Here is a 25,420-nt window from a genome sequence, read left to right as displayed (position 1 = left end):
AAGATATCACAGGAAAAGGAAATGACAGACTAATAACCCTATAAATATAAATAAGAAAATCCTCACTAAAATTCTAGCCAATGGAATTCAGCAACATATAAAAAAAGAGTACAATATGACTAAGGTTAGTTTAATGCCTGAGCATCAATCAATGTAATATAGCATATTAACAAAACAAAATCCAAAAGCCACATAATCATATCGGTGGCTATGCAAAAGGTATCTGATAAACACCCTTTTTATAATAGAAACCACTCAACTAAGAATAAAATGGCCTTTTTCCCAACCAGAAAAATCCACAGCTAATAGTACACGTAAAGCTTGAGACTGAATGATTTTCCACTTAAAAAAGGAAGAAAAAATATTCATTTCACTACCTCTATTAAATATTGTATTATCCTATATATTTTTTAAATAGTGTATTATAGTTTGGAGCCAGTACAACAGGCAATTAGGGAGAAGCAAAACCGCTTCCTTATAGATTACATGAATTCATATATAGAAAATCCCAAATAATATACTAATTTTTTCCCTTTGTGATGCTGGGGATTTAACCCAGGGACTTTCTACCAATAAGCTACACCCCAGACCTTATTTATTTATTTATTTATTTATTTATTTATTTAGAGACAGGATCTTGCTAGATTGCCAAGACTGGCCTCAAACTTGTGATCCTCCTGCCTCAGCCTCCCTAGTTGCTGGTATTATAGACATACACCATCACTTCAGATTCTTTAAAAAAAATTTTTGAACAAAGTTCAAAAAAACAAGTTCATCAAGATTGTAGAATACAAAATCAAAACACAAAAATATCACATTTCTGCACTTTAACAATGAATAATCCAAAATGAAATTAAGAAAGCAATATCATTTATAATAAACACATTAAGAACAAAATATTCAGAGTAAATTAAATCAAAGATTTTTAAGAATTTCATGCTAAAATTGCCAAATACTGTTGAAAATAAAGGAAATCAAATTAAATGGAATGGCATATCATGTTTGTAAATTGGAAAACTTACTATTGTCACAATGGCAATACAACCAAATTAATTTACCCCAGCTACCTTATTTGTAGAAATTGACAAACTAATCCAAAAATTTCTATGGAAATACAAAGAACCTGGAAGAATAAAATGGACTACTTGATAAAATAACAAAGTTCAAGGGTTCACACTTCCACATTTCAGAAGTCATTACAAAGCCACAGTAATTACACCAGTGTGGCACTAGCATAAAATGATAGATACATAGATATATAGAATGTATTTAAAAGTCTAGAAATCAATCTTTACATTTATGGTCCATTGATTTTTGACAAAAATGTTAATGAAATATCAAAAAGAAGGGACAATCTTTTCAACAAATAATGCTGAAACAAGTCAATGTCCATATAAAAAAGAATGAAATTTGTATCTCTAATGGCCTTTTTTTTTCATATATCAGTTTGGCTAAGCTATAGTCCCCCAGATATTTCAGTAAAACACCAATGTTTTAGGATGATTTTTATTAGTATGTACTAATTATACATATTTAAGGGATGCCGTGTTATATTTTAATAAATATAGAGTACACTGATCAAATCTAGCCTCTATCCACCCTCTCCTGTCCCATTCCAGACCTCTAATAATCACTATTCTACATTCAGATTGACTTTTTTTAAACTTCCACATATGAGAGAGAACATGCAGCACTCTTGTCTTTCTGTATTGGGGCTTATTTTACTTAACAGTGTCTTCCAGTTCCATCATTTTGCTGCAAATGACAAGATTTCACTTTTCTTTATGGATGAATAATATTCCATCATCTATATACAACATTTTCTTATTCATCAATATCTTGATGGCTTGATGGGCAACTAGGTTAATCCCATACCTGAGCTGTTGCAAAGAGTGTTGCAGTAAACAGGCATGCAGGGGCTGAGGTTGTGGCTTAGTGGTAGAGTGCTCCCCTAGTATGGGTGAGGCACTGGGTTCGATCCTCAGCACTACATAAATATAAATAAATAAAAATAAAGGCATTGAGTCCACATACAACTAAAAATATTTTAAAAAATAAATAGGCATGCAGATATCCCTAATATTAATTTGAGGGCATTTTGGTGATGTAATTAAAATTCATAATCATTTGACTTTACATAAGGGAGATTATTTTAAATAATCTGAGTAAGTCTCATCCAGTTGAAACACTTTATAAAAGTAGAGTTGAGGCTTCTCCAAAGAATTTCTGACTTCAGATAATAGCTTCTACTTGTGAACTCAAGCCTGCCATTTCTAATAGCCTGAACTGTGGATGTCTGAATTGCCTGGCCAGCCCCTACAATTGCATAAAATTCTTTACGATAAACCTCTTTTATATTTCCTTTCAGTTATGTTTCACTGGTTGAATGTTGACTGACATTGATTTGAACACTGAGAGTTGTTCTAGAGGACTAGCATCTTAAGGGTGAATTTCTGAATTGCTTCTGAATTTTATGAAATTGATGTTCTCTCATCTGATTGGAATTAAAGGCATCAATGATCATATTCCACAGTAGGACAGAGCAACAGTATAAGGCCTGATTTGGCAGTAGAGATACATAAAATATTGCCATCAATTTTTTAAGTCAAATTCCTAGAGAAGGTAAGTTTCTGAATGACCGTGTATTTATTATTTGAGAGCTAAAATATTTTAAAATGTACAAATAAGGAGTATAATAGGATTGACTAGTTATTTCACTGTGCTAGAGAAAGTGGCAAAAGACCAAAACTTCAAATTTTCAGTTCTCATTTAATATTAATTATCTATAAGGGTCTTCATTTTCCCTGAAAGAAAGAAACCTTTATCTTCTGTAGACTTAGGGCCAAGAGATTTAGTTAAAACAAAAACAATATCGTCCTTCAACTAGCTGAATTATAATGCAAATTAAGCTCCAAAACCTGATGGAGATCTTCTCTTAAAGTGAGGTATTGATTAAGAAAATATGGAAAATAAAACTTGGAATGGGAATATATGGTCAGATCACAATAAAGCTGGAGAGATTAAGACCATAAATTCTTCTATCTTCTTTCTGGTAAAAAGAGTTCCTCCAACCTTGTCTAAGGATTTTATTGAATCTTTGCTTAAGAATTTGTAATGGCCTCCTTTGTGGAAATTGCCTCTAATTCTCTTCAGTACTTACCCCACATCCCCTCTTGCTACATTGACCAAAATATGTACTATTAGTCTTTCCCAAAGGGTACCACTTCTATTTTTAAGTGACTGCAAAATTAGGGAAACAAAACTAATCAGATTACTCAGGAGTTATTGAATACTGTCTCTCACTGTGGGTCCAGTAAGTTCTCAAACCCAGCCTATTCTCAATTTCTTGAATGTTTACATTTCCTTCAGCAGCTCAAAGAATCTCCACATTTTTTTCCTGACCAGTAGAGTGAAGGCTATTATGATAAGAATATTCAGATAGAAGCCACTAGACTGCCTGTATCTAGAAAATTTGTAAACCAATATATATCACATTCCTGGAAGAATCACAGAGATTAATGTCATCAAAAACTGGGGAATTAAATTGATCAAATTATGTTTCCACTAATATGTATAATTACTATGCAAAAATTTTTTAAATCAGAATAAAAGGAAAAAATACTTGAAAGGATAAGGATGTGAATCCCACCATATTCCCATTCAGCTTGTTTATTTGGCCCATGAAAATAGATTTTAGAGAATTTAAATAGTGAATTATCATAAATTCAGTCAGGTAGAGTCTCCACTTGATGCTTCTGCTCATATGTTTTGTTTACATCTCTTGATCTAGGAAATGCTCTTTTCTTGATACCTGCTAGTGAAGACCACCAAAGGCAGTTTGAGTTCAGTTAACAATACCATAAACATAGCATCATTGTCCTTCCACAGGTTTGTAGAAACTCTCTAGCTCTGTATTATAATTTTGTATATATGGACTTTGATCAACTTTTCACAAAATTAAGGACATCACACTGGCCTATTAAATTGAATATATTACACATATTTGTCTTGGGGAACAGGATGTAAAAATAATTCTAGGCATATTAGTAAGATAATTTCATATCAGAAAGTGCAAAATATAAACCACAAATATTCTGGAGCTTTCTCTCTGTGAAGTTTCTAATTATCTAGTAGTGTATGACATGTTAAGGTAAACCTTTAAAGATGAAGTGTAATTATTGTTGTATTTGATCTTTGCCGCAACCAAAAAGGAGACACAACACTTAATAGGCCCTATTGAATTTTGGAAGCAATATATTACACATGTGGGTCTGATAATCCATCCTTGCTTTGGTCTGAATATTTGAATCCCTGCCCCCAAATTCATGATATAATTTAATCATCTGTGTGATGGTATTAGGAGGTAGAGCTTTGTGGGGCTGATTAGATGGACCCCTAAAAATGTGACTAGTGGTTTCATAAAAGAAAACCCAGAGAGTTGCCTTGCTGCCTTCACCATGTGTTTTTTTCACAGCAAAAAAGAAGCCCATCACCAGACACTATGGTGTATTGATCTTATACACTTTCTAGTCTCCAGAACTGTGAGCAGTAAATTTCTATTGTCTATAAGCTAACCAGTTTATAGTATTTTGTTATAGCCTCCCAAATGGACTAAGAGAAGCACATTTACTGAGTGATCCAAAAAGCAGATAGCTTTGAGTAGGGTCCAGAACAAGACAGGCTCTGCAACAAGTCAAAGCTGCTATGTAAGCTATTCTGTCACTTGGGATATATGATGGTAATGTGGCATCAACAGAAGATCAAGATACTGTGTGGAGCCTTTGTGGGCCCCCCTGTAGGTAAATCATAGATCCATAGAATTTGGAGCAAAGCCCTGTCATCCTCTAAAGAAAACTGTTGTTCTTTTGAAAAACACCTTTTAGCTTGCTGCTAGGCCTTAGTAGAGACATAGAATATAACCATGAGCCACCGAGGTACCATGCTACTTCAGCTGCCCATCATTAAACAGATGTTGCTAGACCCTCCAAGCAATAAATCTGGCCCTGCATAGCAGTGCTGTTATGCAATGGAAGTGAAATATGCAAGACCATTATTTAACAGGCCCTAAAACCACAAGTAATTTTCATGAGAAAGTGGCCCAAATGTTTATAGAGCCTATTCTTATGACATTATCTTCTCTCTTACATCCCATAACTATGGCCTCTTAAGGAATTCCTTACAACTAGTTGACTAAGGAAGTGAAAACTCTGGATTTGTTTACAGATGACCACAAGCAGTGTACTTGATAGTCCATCTATCTTAGTAGAAGTGTCAGGAGGATATACTGAATCATGTGCTATAGCCAGTGGTTTGTACAGATGAAGAGTAATCAGATAGAATGCTATTGGAAAATTGGTAACTAGGTTTTGGGTAGAAATACCTGAGTAGAATTCTCTGAATGGATAAAGAAAGTGAAGATAATTGTGTCTCATGTAAATGCTCACCACAATGTAACCTCAGTATGAAGGGTGATTTTAATAATCATAAGAGGATGAGTTCTGTGGATACCAGTCAACTTCTTGTACCAGCCATACCTGATTGCATAATGGGCTTTTGAACAAAGTATCCAAGATGGCAGAGATGAGATTATGCAACATGTATTTCCAAACACCAAGACGGATATGGTTACAGCCAATAGTGAGTGCCCAATATGCTAGCAATAGAGACCAGTAATGAGTACATGATAGGGCACCAACTTCAGAGTGATGAGCCAGCTACTTGGTGGCAGAACTGTTTAACTCCCATCATGGGTAGGGAAGCACTTCCTTTTTACTGAAGTAGACAGTTACTCTGGTATGGATTTTCCCTCCCTGCAGTGTTTCTACCAAAACTATGATATTTATTTACAGAACACATTATATGATTCTATTACCATATCATTCCACATAGTAGGTCTCTGACAAAAGGAAACATATCATTGGCAAAACTAAATGGAGCAATGAGCTCAGGATCATGGAATTCACTGTTCTTCTTGGGTTTGAAATTATCTTAAAGTAGCTGGTCAGATGGCCTCTTAAAATACAATGACCTTTTGAAGAGTTGGTGACAGCAACCAGCAAGCCTTGAGCTACATCCTCTAAGAGCCTGCATGTGCTCTAAATTAGTGTCCTTGATGTTTCTCTCATATACAGGATTTATAAGTTCTGTAGTTGAGAAATGGAAATAGAAGTGAACCACTCATTATTACCTCTAGTTGTCCAATAGCAAAATTTTGCCTCCCATCTTTACAACCTTAGGTTTTGCTGGTCTGGAAGTCTTAGTTCCTATAGGAAGAATATTTCCAGCAGGGACATGACAATTATTCTACTGATCTTGAAATTATATTAATACCCAGCCACTTTGAGCTCCTCATCTATCTGAATCAACAGGCAAATTAGAAACCTACTTTCCTGAGAGGGATGATCGATTCTGCATACAAAGAGAAAATTGGGTTGCTACTACAAAATGGAGGAGAGAAAAGAAAATGGAGGTAAAGAAGCGTATATGGGAGTAGGGAAGAATATTCTGCAACTCAAGAAATTCCTTAAGGAGCCTTTAATACTACCATATCCTGTGAGTAAAGTCACTGAAAAACTATAGCAACCAAATTAAGATAGAACTGTTAATGGCCTAGAACATTTAGTAATAAAAATTTGGGTTATTACACAAGAAATGAGGGGTACACACGAAGATGGAGCACTTGCCAAAGAAAGGGAAATATAGAATGGATAGTAGATGGAGACAGTTTAAAATATCAGCAATGAGGATATCATTAAGATAGTGGGCTAGGAGGTCCCAGCCCTCACCCCCTGACATACACACACAAACAATAATTTGGCTACACTCTGTAGAAGAAAGTAGCCCTGCAAGAGCTTTGGATTATAATTAAGAAGTGGCAATTTAGGAGAGCACAAAAACTGGTGGATCTCCTCTGACTACAGGTTCTCCTACAGGAGAAAAAATGTAGCAGGAGGACCCCAGCAATCTTCAGAACCACTGAGGTCCTGTGTGGCGTTCAGCACAGAAGATGCACAGGGTCTTTGCTAAATGAAGACCCTAGCTTCTGGGGCAGCTTAAGTGAATGAATACATGTCTTACTGGCCTATGTTTAAGTCTTTAATCCATTTTGAATTGACTTTTTCATATGGGATGAGGTCAGAGTTATAATTCATTCAGTGCGTTAATACATAGTTTTCCCAATACCATTTATTGAATAGATTGTCCTTTGTCCATTGTATGTCTTTCATACTTTTGTCAAAGATTCATTGACTGCCAGTATGTTGCTGGTTTGATTACTACAGTTTTGTAATAGATTTTGAAATTAGGAAGTGTGACACCTTCAGCTTTATTTATTTTTTTCCTCAAGATTGGTTTATTTGGGAGTCTTTTGTGGTTCCATAAAATTGGAAGGATACTTTTGCTATTTCTGTGACAACGACCTTAGAATTTTGATAGGGATTTCACTGTCTTTGTAGATTGTCTTGGATCATATGGACATTTTAGCAATATTAGTTATATCAACTGGTGAGCATGTCATTTTGTTCCATTTTCTTGTGTAATCTTCTATTTTTAATCAATAGTTTATAGTTTATATGAATTGTATACACAAACACACATATACATGGCCTCCTTCACTAAATTTATTCCTAAATATTTTGATGCTATTATAAATTAAATTGGTTTTATTCTTTTTTGTTTTGGATAGTTTGTTGTTAGTAAATAAAGACACTAATTATTTTCCTATGTTGTTTCTGTATGCTGTAACTTTAGTGAATTCATTTAGTGTTTCTAAAATTTCTTTGGTGGAATTATTAGGATTTTCCATATAGAAGTTATGTCATGTGCAAATAGGGACAATTTAACTTCTTCCAGGCTGAGTTTGATGTTGTTTCTTTCATTTTTCTTTCTTTCTTCCTTTTCTTTTGGTTCTTAATTGCTATGGCTAAGATTTACAGTACTACATTGAGTAGTAGAGATGAGAGTGGGCATCATTATCTTGTTCTAGATCTTAGATAAAAAGATTTGAACTTTTTGTCATTAGACTGAGTATAATGTTAGATGTGTGCTTGTGACATATGTTCATTATTGGATTGAGGTATATTCCTCTTACACCTATTTTTAGAGCTTTTATGATGACAGTAATTTTGCATTTTTTCAAAACCTTTTCTGCATATGTTGAGATAATAAAGTAGGTTGTGTTTCATTTTATCAATGTAGAATCATATTTATTCATTTGCATGTGATAAACCATCCTTATGTCCCAGGAATAAATCCAATTTGATCATAGTGTATGATCACTTTAATATGCTGTTGCACATGTTTTGTTAGTATTTTGTTGAGAATATTTGCACCTATGTTCATGACAGATAGTAACCTGAAAATTTCTATTATTGCCTTTTTTGATAGTTGGCAGTAATAATGCCATTTTTATTGGTTCTTTTTAGTTATACATGGCAATAGAATTTATTTTGACATAATTATAAAACTTGCCTGGCATGTGTGAGGTACTGGGTTTGAGTCTCAGCACCACATACAAATACATAAATAAAATAAAGGTCTATCAACAACTAAAAAATATTTTTTTAAAAAAATTTGCAAATGCCCTTGATGAAGGTTGTTACCTCTGACTCTTCCATTTTGCTGATATCATTCAAGGGAGATTATTTTAGATTTTCTGGAGAAACCTGACTCAGTGAGCCTTAATGCCATAAGAGCAGAGTTGAGGCATCCTCATAAAAGAAGAAATATCACATTTGGAGAGGAGTTACATTAGTCAACTTTGTGTTGCTATAACAAATACCAAAAGGGGAGAAAAATCTTACAAGAGGATAGAATTATTTGGGCTCACAGTTTCAGATATTTCAATCCATGGTTGTCTGGCTCCATTGCTTTGGGCCTTAGGTAAGGCAGAATATCATGGTAGAAGGGTGTGGAAGAGGACATCTACTCAGCAAATGGCAGTCAGGTAGCAGGGAAAGAGTTGGGGGCAGGGACAAGATACATTCTCCAAAGGTACTCCCCCAGTGACCAACTTCTTCCCACCATGCGCTATCAGCCTACAATTTCACCAATCCCATGTAGTCGATTAAAATCATTGTTAATTAATAATTAGTAATTCATCAAATATATTAATTCACTGCTAAAGTTAAAGCCTTCATAATTCAATTATTTCCTAAAAAACCCACTCTGGACATTGCTACATTGGGGAACAGTTTACAACACATGGGCTTTTGGGGAACATTACATGTTCAAGATGTAACAGCAGCATCAGCCTGCACTAAAGAGAGCCAACTTGTTCTTTGTGCAGCCTGTTTTATGGATTTTGGAGGAATTGGCTAGCCTTTCACACAATTGTGTAAATAATATATATATATATATATTTGGTACCAGAGATTAAACATAGAGGCGCTTAATCACTGAGCCATATCCCCAGGCTTTTTTATATTTGATTTTTGAGACAGAGTCTCACTAAGTTGCTTAGGTCCTTACTAAATTGCTGAGACTGGCTTTGAACTTGTGATCTTCCTGCCTCAGTCTCCTGAGTTATTGGGATTACAGGGATATATCACTGTTGACAATAAAGGAAACCAATTTCTGACAATAAACCTGTGTGTGTGTGTGTGTGTGTTCATAATACTAGAAAAATTCATTTTAGTAAGTTTTGTGGCCTTGGGGTTAGAAAATATTTTCTTAAATACCCTTCTGAATGTACGAGCAATGAAAAAATAGACAAAATAGATAAAATAGGTCTTCATCAAGTGTAAAAATAAAATCCTCTCTACTTTAAAGGGAATCATCAATAAAGTGAAAACACATCTACATACTAGGAGAAAATACTTACAAATAATATGCCTGATCAGGCATTTGTATCCAAAATATGTTTTTAAATAAAGTGTTCTTCTTTTTATTGGTTCACTATAATAATACAAAATAGTGAGATTCATTATGCCATATTCATATATGCACATAACATAATTTGATCAATCTCATTCTTCAGTATGACCCTGTGCCCTTCTTTCCTTCTTCTCCCTAATCCCTTTACTCTACTGGTCTCCTTTCTATTAATATATTATTTTTACTTAGTGAATTGTAAATATATATATATATATATATCAAGAAGTAAAGAGGAGGGGAGTACTGGGGAATGAAATCAATGAAGTTAGGCTAAATCTACGTACAAATATACCATAAAAAAATCTCTTATAATTCAACAATAAAAACACAATCACATTTCAATATGAACAAGGGGTTTGAATATACATTTATCAAAAAATGTAAAAAAGTGGTTCAATAAGCATATGAAATGCCCTATGTCACTAGTCCCTGAGAAGTGCAAATCAAAACCATGAGTTTCAGGGGCTGGGGTTGTAGCTCAGTGGTAAAGTGCTGGCCTGGCAGGTGTGAGGCACTGGGTTTGATCCTCAGCACCACACAAAAACAAACAAACAAATAAATAAATAAAATAAAGGCATTCTGTCCATCTACAACTGTTAATACTTTTTAAAACATGAGTTAACACTTTGTACCTCTGAATGACTAAAATTAAAAATTCAGACAATAAGAAATATTAGAGAAGATTTGATGATTGGATCATAAAATGATGCAGATACTTTGGAAAACAAGTTGGTGGTTCCTCAAAATGTTACATATAGAGTTGACATATAATGCAATAATACTACATCTAAGTACTCAGAGAATTGATAACATTGTCTAGGCTAAAATTCATACATGAATGTTAACAGCAGCATCACTCATAATAGCCAAAAGTAAAAATAATCCATATATCCATCACTTAAAGAATGGATGAACAAAATGTGATATGTCCATACAATAGTATATTATTCAGTACTAAGAAAGTAATTAAGTACTGCTATGAGATGAATTGTGTTCCAGCAAAATTCATAAGGTGAAATACCAACCCTTCGTGTGACTATATTGGAGACAGGGTCTTTAAGGAGGTGATTAAGGTTCAATGAGTTCTTAAGGGTAGGATCCTAATATGGAACTGATACACTGGCAAGCAGTGGAAGAGACACCAGAGTTCTCCCTCTATTATGTGAGCATATAGTAAGAAAGTGACCATCTTATGGCTCCATTTATATGACATGTCCCAAACAGGCAAATGTATAGATACAGATATTAGATTAGTATTTATCAGAGAGTGAAGGCAGAAGGGTGTAGGGTAATTGCTAATCAATACATGATTTTTCTGTGATGGTGAAGACATTCTAAAATAATATAATGATAGTAGTTTTAGATCTCTATGAATATACTAATTAATATGAATACGCTAATAGCCATTGAGTTAACCAACTTAAAAAATTCATTTTATGGTATGTGAATTATGTCAATAAAAACTGTCTGAAGTGCATCCTAAAAGGCTAAATTGAAGATGATGGTAGGGCTTTTCTCCTTTCTGAAGATTGTAGGGTAGATTCCATTTTCTTGTTGTTTCCAGCTTCTTAGACACTTTTTGTATTCTTTGGCACATGACCCCTTTTCTCCTTCAATGTTAACATTAGCCAGTTGTATCTGTCTCACTCTATCATCTATATGCTTTCTATCCTGCTTCCCTCTCCATCTATAAAGACCCTTGTCCATGGATTACATTGGATCCATTTGATTAATTCAGGATTACTCTAAATGTGTGCTTGTCATGTAAATTAACATGTACAGATTCTGGGATTAGGATGAGGACATCATCATGGCCTGTTACTCTATCACATTCAACTATACATTGTCTACAAGAAACTCATATATGAAGCTAGTACTGCCCTGATGCAAAAAAAGAAAGAAAGAAAGAGAAAGAAAAGACAAAGAAACATCAAGAAAAAAAAACTTCAGATCAATAACCCTGATGAACATAGACACAAAAATTATTTTAAAAAATTACTGGCATTACTTACTAAAACCTATTTAAAAGTTATTACACCATGATCAAGTGAGTTTCATCCCAGGGATGCAAGAATGGTTCAACATACAGAAATCAATAAACATAATTCATTACATCAATAGACTTAAAGAAAAGAATCACATGATTATCTTAATAAATGCAAAAAAATCCATTTGACAAAATGCAGCGACCATTTATGTTGAAAACACTAGAAAAACTAGGGATAGTAGAAACATACTCCAAGCTGTACATGCTAAACCCAAGGCCAACATTATTCTTAATGGAATAAAACTGAAAGCATTCCTTCTAAAACCTGAAACAAGACAGAGATGTGCTGTTTTACCAATTATATTCAACACAGTACTGAAAACTGTAGTCAGAACAATTAGACAGAAGAAAGAAATTAAAGGGATAAGAATAGGAAAAGAAGAACTCAAACTATCCCTGTTTGCTGATGACAGGATTTTATATTTAGAAGACAAAAAACAAAACTGCACCAGAAAACTTCTAGGACACATAAATAAATTCAGCAAGTTAGCAGCATATAAAATTAACACCCATAAATCAATTGCATTCCTATACAGAAAGGATAAATCAACTGAAAGAGAAATTAGAAAAACTGCCCCATTCACAATAGCCTTGGGGAAAAAAATATTTTGGAGTCAATTTAACAAAAGAGGTGAAAGACATCTACAATGAAAACTACCAAACACCAAAGAAAGAAATTGAGAGAAATCTTAGAGGGGGCAGAGTGAGAAGAGGGGAGGGGAGGGGAGGGGGGATAGTAGAGGATAGGAAAGGCAGCAGAATACAACAGACACTAGTATGGCAATATGTAAATTAATGGATGTGCAACTGATGTGATTCTGCAATCTGTATATGGGGTAAAAATGGGAGCTCATAACCCACTTGAATCAAATTGTGAAATATGATATATCAAGAACTATGTAATGTTTTGAACAGCCAACAATAAAAAATTTAAAAAAAAAAAAAGAAATTGAAGAAGTCCTTAGAAAATGAAAAGATCAGCCATGATCTTGAATAGGCAGAAGTAATATTGTCGAAATGACCATAATACCAAAAGCATTACACAAGTTTAATGCAATTCTTATTAAAATCCCAATGACATTCTTCATAGAATTAGAAAAAATAATCATGAAATTTATTTAGAAAAATAAGAGAACCAGAATAGCCAAAGCAAACCTTAGCAAGAAAAGTGAAGCAGGATACATCACAATACCAGAACTTAAACTATACTACAAAGACATAGTAACAAAAATGGCATGGTATTGGCACCAAAACAGACATGAAGACCAATGGTACAGAATAGAAGACACAGAGACAAATGCACATAAATACAGTTATTTCATACTAGACGAAGGTGCCAAAAGACCCTGTCCCAAATGGAAGAAAAAGTAGGCCCAAATCTCCCCATGTTGACTTAGGTACTAACTTCCATAAAAAGACTCCTATTGTACAAGAGGTGAAATAAAAAATCAATAAATGGGATGGACTCATATTAAAATCTTCTCAGCAAAGGAAACAATCAATAATATGAAGAGAGAGTGCACCGAGTGGGAGAAAATCTTTGCCACCTTCACCTCAGATAGAGCATTAATCTCCAGGATATGTAAAGAACTAAAAAAATTAATACCAAAAAAATAATGTAGTCAATACATGGGCAAAGGCACTTCATGGAAGAAATAATAGGAAGAGTCAACATAAATAAAAAAATGTTCAACAATTCTAGCAATCAGAAAAATGCAAATTAAAACTACACTGAGATTTCATCTCACTCCAGTCAGAATGGCAATTATCAAGAATGCAAGTAACAATAAATGTTGGCGAGGATGAAGAGAAAAAAGTATACTCATACACTGCTGGTGGGTCTGCAAATTGGTGTAACCATTATGGAAAGCAGTATGGAGATTCCTCAAAAAACCTGGAATGGAACTACAATTTGACCCAGCTATCCCACTCCTCTGTTTATACCCAAAGAATTAAAATCAGCATACCACAGTGATACAGCCACATCAATGTTTATAGCGGCTCAATTCACGTTAGCTAAGCTGTGGAACCAACCTAGGCACCCTTCAACAGATGAATGGATAAAGAAAATGTGGTATATGTATGCAATGGAATATTACTCAGCCTTAAAGAAGGCCCAGATCTCCTCATGTTGACTTAGGTACTAACTTCCATAAAAAGACTCCTAATGTACAAGAGGTGAAATCAATAATCAATAAATGAGATGGACTCATATTAAAATTATGGCATTTACAGGTAAATGGATGAAGCTGGAGAAAACCATGCTAAGTAAAATAAGCCAATCCCCAAAACGAAAGGCTAAATTTTTTTTTCTGATATGCAGATGCTAATTCTAATTAAAAGTTGGGGGTTATATTTCAAATTAGAGGGGAGTGAAGTGGGGGGTATGGGGGTATGAAGGGTAGTAGAATGAATCAGACATTATTACCCAATATGCATATGTGATTACACAACTGGTATATTTCTATATCATTTACAACCAGAAGAATGAGAAGTCATACTCCATTTATGTATGATGTGTCACAATGAATATTTCTGTCATGTATAACTAATTAGAACAATAAAAAATAAAAAATAAAATGTGATATATATACACAATGAAATATTAGTCATAAAGAAAAATGAATTATGACATTTGCCTGTAAATGGATGGAACTAGAGACTATCATGCTATGTGAAATAAGCCAGTCCCCCAAATCCAAAGGACTAATGTTCTCTTTAATATGTGGATGCTAACACACAATGGTGGGGATAGAAGTTTATTGAATTAGACAAAGGGGAATGAAGGGAAGGGAGGGAGAAGGGGAATAGGAAAGACAGTAGAATGAATCAGAGATAACTTTTCTATGTTCATATATGAATACACAACTAGTGAAACTCCACATCATGTAGAAACAGAAGAATGAGAAATTATACTCCATGTATGTCTAATATGTCAAAATACACTCTACTGTCGTGTATATCCAAAAAGAACAAATAAAAAAGAAAGAAAAGTTATATTACTACTTCAAATAAAAAGTAAAAATTGAAGTGATAGGGAAAAATTTGAAAACTTATGTAAAACATAATGGCATAGGCACATTGTAGAGAAATAGATGAGAAGATATACCATGAAGACATTAATTAAAGAAAGAAGCTGGATTGTATTTATCAATCTGAGGTAGACTTTAGAACAAACAAAATTATAGGGATAAAGACAGACATTACATAAGAATGAAAAGGATCAATCTACCCAAAATATGTTGAAATTTTAAATGTGTAAGAAAAAAACCTTTAAAACACAAACAACAAAATTAGATTCAGCTGAAAAGAGAAATAGACAATTATCCAAAACTACATTTGGAGACCTCAACATTCTTTACAATTTATAATAATACTACAGAGACATCTGCAAACAAGTAGAAGACATGAACATCAACATCAACCCATAGGATCTAATCAAAATTGTACACATATGTAACATTGTGATATAATAAAAAATGCATATTTGGATTTTGCCTTCAATTTCTGGCACAGAACTTCTAAAACCCTTGGAATTCCCCAGTGAAAAAGGTAAGAGGAATGTCTTTGGTTATTCATAATAAACACTGTTCAACCATACCTGAGTTTATGCTAAATAATTGAATTTTGATAGGACCCTAAATCTTTCAGGATAGGGGCTGAGTGCCAGAAAAAAACAATAATGTGACTAAAGGATTGGAAATTTCAGCTCTTATCCCTGAACCTATCACCAAAAGCCTCTGGAGAATGAAGAGGGTGAAGACTAAGTTCAATCATCAGTTGCCCATGATTTAATCAGTTGTGCATACTTACTAAAACCTACATAAAAATCTAAACAAAGCATTTGGGAAAGCTTCTAGAATGCTGAATACATCTATATGCCAAGAGGGTAGCAACCCCAAAGTTCTGTGAGCCCAGAAGCTCTTGTACTCAGATCCCTTCCTGCCCTTTCCTTATGTATTTCTTCATCTAGTTATTTTTTGTATCTTTTATAATAGTCATTATAATAAACCAGTAAATATAAGTGTTGTTTCCTTGAGTTCTGTGAGCCATTGCAGCAAATCATCAAATCTGAGAAGTAGGTTGTGGGAAACAAAACTTTGCTGCCAAATCAGACTAAAGTATGAGTAACCTGGAGATTTGTCACTTGTGACTGGCATCTGAAATGGGAAGCAGACTAATAGGACAGAGTTCCTAACTTGTGAGGTCTAAGTCCAGATAGGTAGTGCCAGAATTGAATTAAATTGTGAGATACCCAGTTGGTGCCCATAGATAATTAGATAATTGTTTAGTGTAGAAAATACACATTTGGTGTTAGAAATATTGTTAAGAAACAGGTTTTCTTTAATATTAAAGAAAAAAGAGCAAAGCACACATTCTTTTTATGTACCATAAAACAAATTTTAACTGTTTTAAAAAGTAAAAAATTCCTGAAATACAGAGGTTGTTCTCTCACAATAATGCAATCAAGTTAAAAACTAAGTTGTGGGCTGGGGTTGTACCTCAGTGGTAGAGCGTTTGCCTAGCATGTGTGAAGCACTGGGTTCAATCCTCAGCATCACATACAAATAAATAAATGAAATAAAGGCATTGTGTCCATCTACAACTAAAAATATTTTTTAAAAAGACTAAGTTAGGAATTGTACTAATAATCACTAATATCCTAGAGTTCAGACTCAATGTCAACAGAAAATTCACCAAGCTCATGGAAATTAAATATCACATTTCTAAATACTTCATAAGTCAAATAGTAAATTCCAAGGGAAATAAAACTCTATATTTTACTGGATAAAATTGAAAAATACAACATATCAAAATATAAGAGGAGCAGCTAAAGGATTACTTAAAGGAATATTGAGATCATTGAATATTTATATTGGAAAAGAAGAGAGGTATTGAATAAATAATAAAACCTTTCATTACAAAAAACTAAAAATTTGGAGAAAAAATAAATTTTAACAATTTCAATGAAATTGTTTCATGAAGGAATGAAATAATAGAGATAAGAAGTCAATGAAATAGGAAAGAAAAACAATTAAGAAAATCAATCAAATTCAAACCCAATCTCCTTAAAAAGATAAACAACAATTGCTAATCTTCAGTAAGCCTAAAATATAAAAAGAAGAAAACACTAATTATCAACATGAAGAATAAAGAAAAGATTGTGACTATAGACTCTGTAAACATTAAAAGGTTAATGAGAGAATATTATGAGTGGTTCTATGCACATAAATTTGACAACTTAGAAGAAATAAAGCAATTCCTTAAAAAATCTCATTCCAGGTAAAATAGATAATTTGAATGTTCTGTAACTATTTAAAAAAAAAACTGAATTACTAAGATTTTGTATACTTCAAAAAATAAATTTTCAGGCCTAGATGGTTTCATGGATAAATTCTATCAACTAATTAATAATAATAAAAAACATCAATTCTACACAATTACTTCTAGAAACAGAAGAAGAAGGAATATTCCCCATATCATTTTATGAGGTCAATATGTTTCTGATACTAAAGCCAGTCAAAAGCATTACAAAAATAATTGAAACTACAAAACAATATCTCTTATGACTATATGTGCAAAAATCTTCAAAATACTATGAAATTAAATTCAGTGATATATAAACAATTATACAACATAACCAAGTGAGATTTTTCTATGAATACAAGACTGACTCAATATTTTGAAATGAAACCATGTAATTCACAATATTAAAATGTTATAGGAGTAAAACTACGTGAACACATCAACTAATGGGGGAAAATAATTTGACAAAATCCCATATCCATTCAATCAAAATCAAACTAGGAATCAAGGACAATTACCTCAACTTGACAGAGACTCTCTTAAAAACTAAGCATCATATTTAATGGGGAAAGACTAAAAAGATTTTTCAGTAAAAATGTACAGAAATTCACTGCACTTCTACCTCTTTGATTGAAGATACTGCAGGAAGTTCTAGCCATTACAATAAGACAAAGAAAAAATAAAGGGAAAATTCAAAATGAAAAAAAAAATTAAACCACCCCAATTTGGGGGGGCAGGTACTGGGAACTGAACTCAGGAACACTCTGCCACTAAGCCACATCCCCAGCCCTATTTTGTATTTTATTTAGAGACAGGGTCTCACTTAATTGCTTAGTGTCTCGCTTTTGCTGAGGCTGGCATTGAACTCATGATCCTCCTCCTGCCTCAGACTCCGGAGCCACTGGGTTTACAGGCATGCATCACCATGCCGGGCCACCCCAATTTTTAAAAAATAATTTCACATCTAGAAAATATCAGGTAATCTACCAAAAAATCTCTCAGGTTAATAAATTAGCAAGGTTGTAAGATAAGATGTTAACACAAAATCTATTTTACGTCTTTACATTAACAATGAAGATGTAGAAGCTAAAATTGAAAATGCAATACCATTTATAAAAGCTCAAAGAAAAACCAAGAATTACTCAGGTGGAAATGTAACAAAATATGTACACGAATTGAATGCTGAAAAATGAGAAATGTTGATAACAAAATAGAGAAGCATAATGTGTCCCTATTGGAGGATTCAATAAAGTAAATGTTTAAATTATCCCCAAATTGACAAACATGTTTAATATCGCTCTTATCATTACCACAGGAGATATTTTTGTAGAAAATAGGCAAGTTTATTCTAAAATGTATGTGGAAATACAAGGGAATTAAACTATTGTTTAATTCCATTCACATAATGTACTCAAAAAAAATCAGAGATGTAGAACATGTCAAACATTTTTAAGGTGTTAGAGATTCTGGTAGGTTTTGGTGTAAAGAAAGGGGAAGGACTTTTTTTGTGTGTGATGATGAAAGAATTCTAAATCTTAGTTATGCTATTGGTCATACACATATATACATGTGAAAAAATTGTATAGAACTAAACACATGTATGAGTGCATCTAAAAACTGAGGAAATCTAATGTCTGTGGTCTAGTTAAGAGTATTACGATCAATTTCCTGATTTTGATAATGTGCTATAGTTTTATAAAGTCTTATCATTGGGGAAAGCTGATCACTGGTGAATAGAACACAGGGCCTCTGTACCATTTTTACAGATGCATAAAACTAAAAATATTGCTAAGTAAAAAGTTACAAAAGATGCCCTGGTGAAATGTCTTAAAGCACAACCGGCTGACTCAATGAGGAAACTAATAAAAAAGGACTTATCTCAGGTTTTTCATATATAAGATACTATGGAGAAAATCATCTTATGATCTGTCAAATTTTGACTATGCCATTCATTTTCACAAATGTTCACCCATAATTAAGAAATAGGTTTACACTTTGACTTTGTTTGTCATAAATGTCACCCTCTGACTTTAGGAAATTCAGTTGCAAAATCTGCAGAAGCCTCTCTGGGAAAACATGTGGTCATTTTTCAGCAGTTGAATTGAATCTCTCATCACAGCTTACTCTCAAGTGTGACATTCAGGAAGTATGATTGTTAAGTGCAGACCCAATCTGAACTCTCTTACTTGCCCACAGAAATGCAGCAGCATTGCTTCAATCTAAAGCCAGCAAGAAGAAACTGACTAGAAAGGGGAACATTTGAATATTATTGGTGGGACTGTAAATAAGTAAAGCTATTTTAGAAAATTGTGTAGAATCTCCTCAAAAAGCTAAAAATAGAACTACCATATGATCCAACAATTCCACTTCTGTATATATCTTCAAAGGAATTGAAATCAGTTGTTGGAGAGATATCTACACTCTGATGTTTATTTCATGATTATGCATAATAGCCAAATTATCAAAGCAACCTACATGTCCATCAGTGAATAAATGGATAAAGAAAAAGTGGCATAGATACAGAAAACAATACTATATGACTTAAAAAAAAAGACATTCTCCCATTTACTCCAACGTAAGTGGAAGTGGGACACAATATGCAAATGAAGTAAGCCAGGTAAAGAAAAACAAATATTGAATTATCTCACCTATATGTGGAACCAAGAGAAGGTGATCTTTTAGAAACAGAATAGAAAGCAAACAGCTACCAGAGGCTGGGGGAGGGGTGAGGAAAAGGAAAATGTTGATAAAATGGCACAAATTTTTATGTTTTCTGGAAGAAATGCTTAAGTGACCACAGTTAATGTATTGCATATTACAAAATTACAAAATAATAGAATTTTAATATTCTTGTCATAAAATGATAAGTTGGTTATGTTATGTATATATTAATTGTCTTCCATGCCCAGAATAGTGAAAGCAATCCTTAGTGAGAAAAGTGAAGTGGGAAATGATATCACAATACCAGACCTTAAATTATACTACAGAACTACAATAACAAAAACAGCATGGTGTTGGCAACAAAACAGACATGAAGACCAATGGTACAGAATAGAGGACAAAGAGTCATGCCAACATAAATATAGTTATCTCGTACTAGACAAAGGCCCCATAAACATACACTGGAGGAGAGATAGCCTCTTCAACAAATAGTGCTGGGAAAACTGGAAATCTGTATGTAGCAAAATGAATTTCAACTCTTTCTCTCACCCTGCACAAAACTCAACTCAAAATGGATCAAGGATCTAGGCATTAGACCAGAGACCCTACACCTACTAGAAGAAAAATTGGGCCCAACTGTTCATCATATCGGCTTAGGAAAACAACTTCCTCAACAAGACTCCTGAAGCACTAGAAGTAAAATCAAAAATCAATAAATGGATGGTATCAAACTAAAAAGCTTCTTTAAAAACAAAGGAAACAATCAAGAATGTGAAGAGAGAGTTCATAAAATGGGAGAAAATCTTCACCACACACACATCAGATAGAGCACTAATCTCCAGGATATATAAACAACTCAAAAAACTTAACACCAAAATAATAATAATAATAATAATAATAACAAAAAAATCAGGTAAATGGTCAAAGGCACTGAATGAGCACTTCACAAAATAAGAAATAGGATCAGTCAACAAGTATATAAAAAATGTTCAACATCTCTAGCAATTAGAGAAATGCAAATTAAAACTACACTGAGATTTCATCTCACTCCAGTTAGAACGGCAATTATCAATAATACAAGTAACAATAAATATTGGTGAAGATGTGAGGAAAAAGGTACACTTATATTTTGCTAGTGGGACCACATATTGGTGCAACTATTATGGAAAGCATTATGGAAACTCCTCAGAAATCTTGGAATGGCACCACAATTTTGACCCAGCTATCTCACTCCTTGGTATATACCCGAAGGATTTAAAATCAGCATACTATAGTCAAGCAGGGACATTGGTATTTTTAGTGTCTCAATTCACAATAGTTAAGCTATGGAACCTACCTAGGTGTCCTTCAATGGACGAATGGATAAAGAAAATGTAGTATATATAAACAGTGGCATATTATTCAGCCATAAAGAAGAATGAAATTATGGCATTTGCCAGTAAATAGATTGAACTGAAGATATCATGCTAGGTGAAATAAGCCAATCCCCAAAACCAAAATGCCGAATGTTTTCTCTAATATGCAGGTGCTAACACACAATAAGAGGAGGAATAGAAGTTCATTGGATTAGACAAGGAGGGATGAAGGAAAGGGACAGAGGATGGGAATAAGAAAGATAGAAGATAAAATGGACGTAACTTTTCTATGCTCATATATAAATACATGACCAGTGTAACATCATGTACAACCATGTACATCCACAAGAATAGGAAGTTATACTCCATGTATGTAAAACATATCAAAATACACTCTATTGTCATATATGTCTAAAAAGAACAAATAAAAAAAATTAAAAAAATAAAAATCATATTGTACCTCATAAATGCACACAATTATTATTAATTAATTAGTAATGCATTTTGAAAGAAAATGCATGATTAAAATAAATGTATCTATAGAAATTACCACAGGAAATTATATGCAACATATCTGAAACTACATTTAAGATGCAAATTTCTTTTCTGAACATAACTATTAAAAAATGAAAGAAAGGCATTGCTCACTTTCTGGATTTTTCATAGGTATGTTCACAGGTTGTTGGCCAGGTATAGAACACACACATTGCAAATATCATTCTTATTAAGTAGACAGGAAGTGTGAAGTCAGAAAATTTCCCTCTACACTATCTTGTAATGTCTTTCTTTTTTACTCCTTTGCCCCCTTTTCAATCACTAAGAACCTTTTGAAGTGCCAGCCTTCCTTGTTTGAGAAAATCTAACAGCTGGCTGATAAATCTAGCTCATAAATGCATTCATTGAATTTTCACTAGCTTAACCTAATACCACTAACAGGAGCATTTGCATTTCAAGAATAGGAATTCAGAGAGGCAGTAAGTAACCTCTGGGACTAGATTACTAATAACGTCATTTCTGGTTAGAAGCACACATGCAGGCAGGACTAGGAAACACATCAGTGTGGGTGCATTTTCCCTACATCAAAATAATATACTTAAGCAGTTGCCAATTTGTAAGTCTAACTCTAGTGGTATGTTATCATTTTATATCCCTAGAAACTATGGACAAGTATTATTTTTCCAATCTTGAGCAATAAATTTGACCAAGTGGAAAAATGTATCATGTTCTAGTGAATAATTCCTTTCTGCGCCTTCTAGGACACCCACATTCACAGCTGCAGAAACCAAGACATCAGCACAGAGTCAGCCAACAGCAATCCCTCCCTTCCCCAAGGGCTCTACAATTCAGCAACTGACTAGTCCCTACTAAGCACCAGCTTTGGACTAAACTTTGCTGTTAGAAATACATAGATAATTAATTTCTCCCTTCCCCCACCCAGTCTCGAAAGCTTGTTGAATAACCAGCCTCCTCCTCAGAAAACTTGCTTGGTGGGTGGGGGAGGGACAGCCGACTGGGAAAGAAAAAAACTCCACCCAGAGATTTCAAGTCCTCTAAGGAGGTCCTTTCCTCACAATCCCGCCAAAACTAAACTTCTGCGGAAGGTCAGTCCAAGGAGTACTGCTGACCTCAGCTTTTCTGGAGGTCCCCAGAACCATGCAGCTGCTTAGCTTGCCTGGGTTTCATATACTCAGTCTCAAACCCAAGTTTCAGTTATTCTGGAACCACTTCCATGGAGGAAAACCCCACCTATACTTGTGGTCAGAGAAATTAGGCAGAGCTTCTTTCAATATCCAACATTATGGTGCCACTTGGCAACCATAATATGCAGATAGTGCCATCCTGTGAGTCATGCTCATGTAGTCTACAGCTGTTCATTACATTTTGTTTCTGGGGGGGGGAAAAACTAGTAGTACAATAAAGTCTTTATCCTGATACTTCACAGAAGAAACTTCACTGGCATGTCTTTTACTAAAATTTAGTATCTACAACACTTTAATCTGAGGAAATTCAGTATATAAAAATATACTGATTTGTCTGTATCATAAAAAGGTTGTGGTATGACTAGGTCTCACTGATATCTTGGTATGGCTTACATTAACTTCTCTAGGATTATATATATTTTTATATACTGTGAATAATCTTACATACTTAAGAATCAAACTCCAAGTGTGAAGTCAGCCAGCTTTAAAAAAGAACAAATATTTTGTTATTTCAAGTAAGGAAAATGGAAGAAATTCCTTCTAAAAACGACAGCAAAATACTTGGAACCGCTTCTTAAAATATTTCCCATGTTCTCAAATTAAAAATACATCCAAAGAAATGTTCATGGTAAGTTGAGAATCAGCCCCACTGAGATTTGACAGCTGTGCTAGCTTCTAGGGCTTGATGAAAATCCTTTTGTACTATTTGAAGCCATCAGGTCCCACCCGAGAAGGCATGCATGGAAAATGTCCCAATCCAAGAAAACATGTCAAGTCTCATTTTGTGAAAAGATTTAGGCATTTAAATATATTTACTACTTGAATGCTGTTTAATTTGGTTGACAGAAACCATGGCTTTAAAATTTTAAGTTTATTTTTCTCCACAGCTCACACTAAGAGAAATGCGTTTAATCAACCACAATCTTAATTTTGACACAGAATTGTTAGGAGCAGTGTTTAACATTAGCCTGGACTCCTGGTTTTTGTCAAAGGCATACTAAATTGTAGAGAAAGGAGCTTTCTATCTAGACAGCCTCATTTCCTTTCACAAAGCATGCAGCAGTTTCAGTGAACATTTTAACCACTTACACTTATAAATAGATATTACCTCACTGGAGTCTCCATTCTTCTTAACAATATATTCCACCAAAGTAAGATATTAGCAGATTCATGGTTACATTTTCAATGGAAGCAGCAGAAATTTAGTGTCGTTTCCAATTCACGGAGACTTTTAAGTTCTATTTTTGAATGTATGAAAAGAAAGCCAAGAGCCTTACCCTTTCTACCCAGATATCCTGTAGAGAACTGCAGGCTTGTACAGCTACAAGAGGAAGTAACGTAGTTTATTCAGCAAAACAGGAAAAAAACAAAATCTTTTACCTCTAATGGGAGGTAGAACTGTTCGTCAGCATCACTCAGTTGTTTAGGAAAGCAGTCCCCTCAGAGGATATTGTGGGCAAAGAAAATTCAAAGTTTGGCTTTGATAAATTCAGAGTTTCCATGATTTGTACAACTTCTTCAATCAGGAACAGAGTATCTGACTTTAATTTGCCACGTATTACCATAGTTTTTTTTTTTTCAGTCGATTTTGAAAGTTTAAAGTGTGGGCTATGCAAAAACCCAGCTTAACTGTTAGAATTTTACTTTGTTATTTAAAAAGTGAGTTGTATTGTATTTAAAATTCTACTAAATTCATACAGAAAGCAATAAACATTATTTACACATTGATTCCCCATTGTCTAACCATCATATTTTCATCCTTACCATAACTTCTTCCTGCTTCAGTCCTCCAAGGCATCTACTTCTTGGGGAAGTTCATTTGACTACTCTGAAGGGTATCAGGGAGCTATTCCATAGTTTGCTAAACTTGAAGAAAGTACTACACTTCCAGATATCATTACATCCCATGGATGCAATGGCTGCTGCTTCCATCTAAAGACATAAAAGGTCATGTGTCTTTGCTATGGTGCTTGGAAAAAGAATGTGTCAAAAATGCAGTGAGCTTCCTGCTATGCACACACCCATCTTACTCTATCATGATCTTTCTTCTTCCTTTTTTTTTTCTATGTGTATGCATGTGTATGTGTGAGTCAAATATGACTTTCAGACTGGCTGAATGAGGTAAATATTTCCAATCCATATTGAATTATTTAGCTCACACTGCTATGTTCTGCCATGTTGTCTGTTTCAAGTATATAAGAGGTATTAATAGGAAACCTTTTGGGAATCAGGTCAAACTTTATTGGGTCACCAAAAAGAAATGATGTGAGGTCACCAGAAAGACTACTTGACAATGTCTCCCATAAAGATAACTAACATAACTCTTTGAGACATTCTTTTTTGGTTAAGACTTGTTCTCTTCCTATACTTATCTTCAAATATACTAGTTTTAACATATTAAATTCTTAAAAGTAATGAAAATGTGTTTGTTGGGTAGCATTAGGCATGGGTGGAAGAAAAGCAAAATGCCTAAAGAT

The 25,420-nt window shown here is 33.9% G+C and overlaps 1 protein-coding gene across 1 annotated transcript in view; it reads right to left on the bottom strand.

The window, feature by feature from the left end:
• LOC114091510 (putative P2Y purinoceptor 10) overlaps positions 1-24,202 on the bottom strand; it is a 39,842-nt gene extending 15,640 nt beyond the window's left edge. The window contains exon 1 of the mRNA XM_027933996.3: positions 24,052-24,202. The gene's annotated coding sequence lies outside the window, so the exon portion shown is untranslated. The remainder of the gene's footprint in view (positions 1-24,051) is intronic.
• Between the last annotated feature and the right edge of the window lie 1,218 nt (positions 24,203-25,420).

This window comes from Marmota flaviventris, chromosome X (assembly GCF_047511675.1).
Source record: "Marmota flaviventris isolate mMarFla1 chromosome X, mMarFla1.hap1, whole genome shotgun sequence".
In the NCBI taxonomy this organism is placed as follows: domain Eukaryota; kingdom Metazoa; phylum Chordata; class Mammalia; order Rodentia; family Sciuridae; genus Marmota; species Marmota flaviventris.
This window is presented reverse-complemented; position numbering and strand designations above follow the sequence as displayed.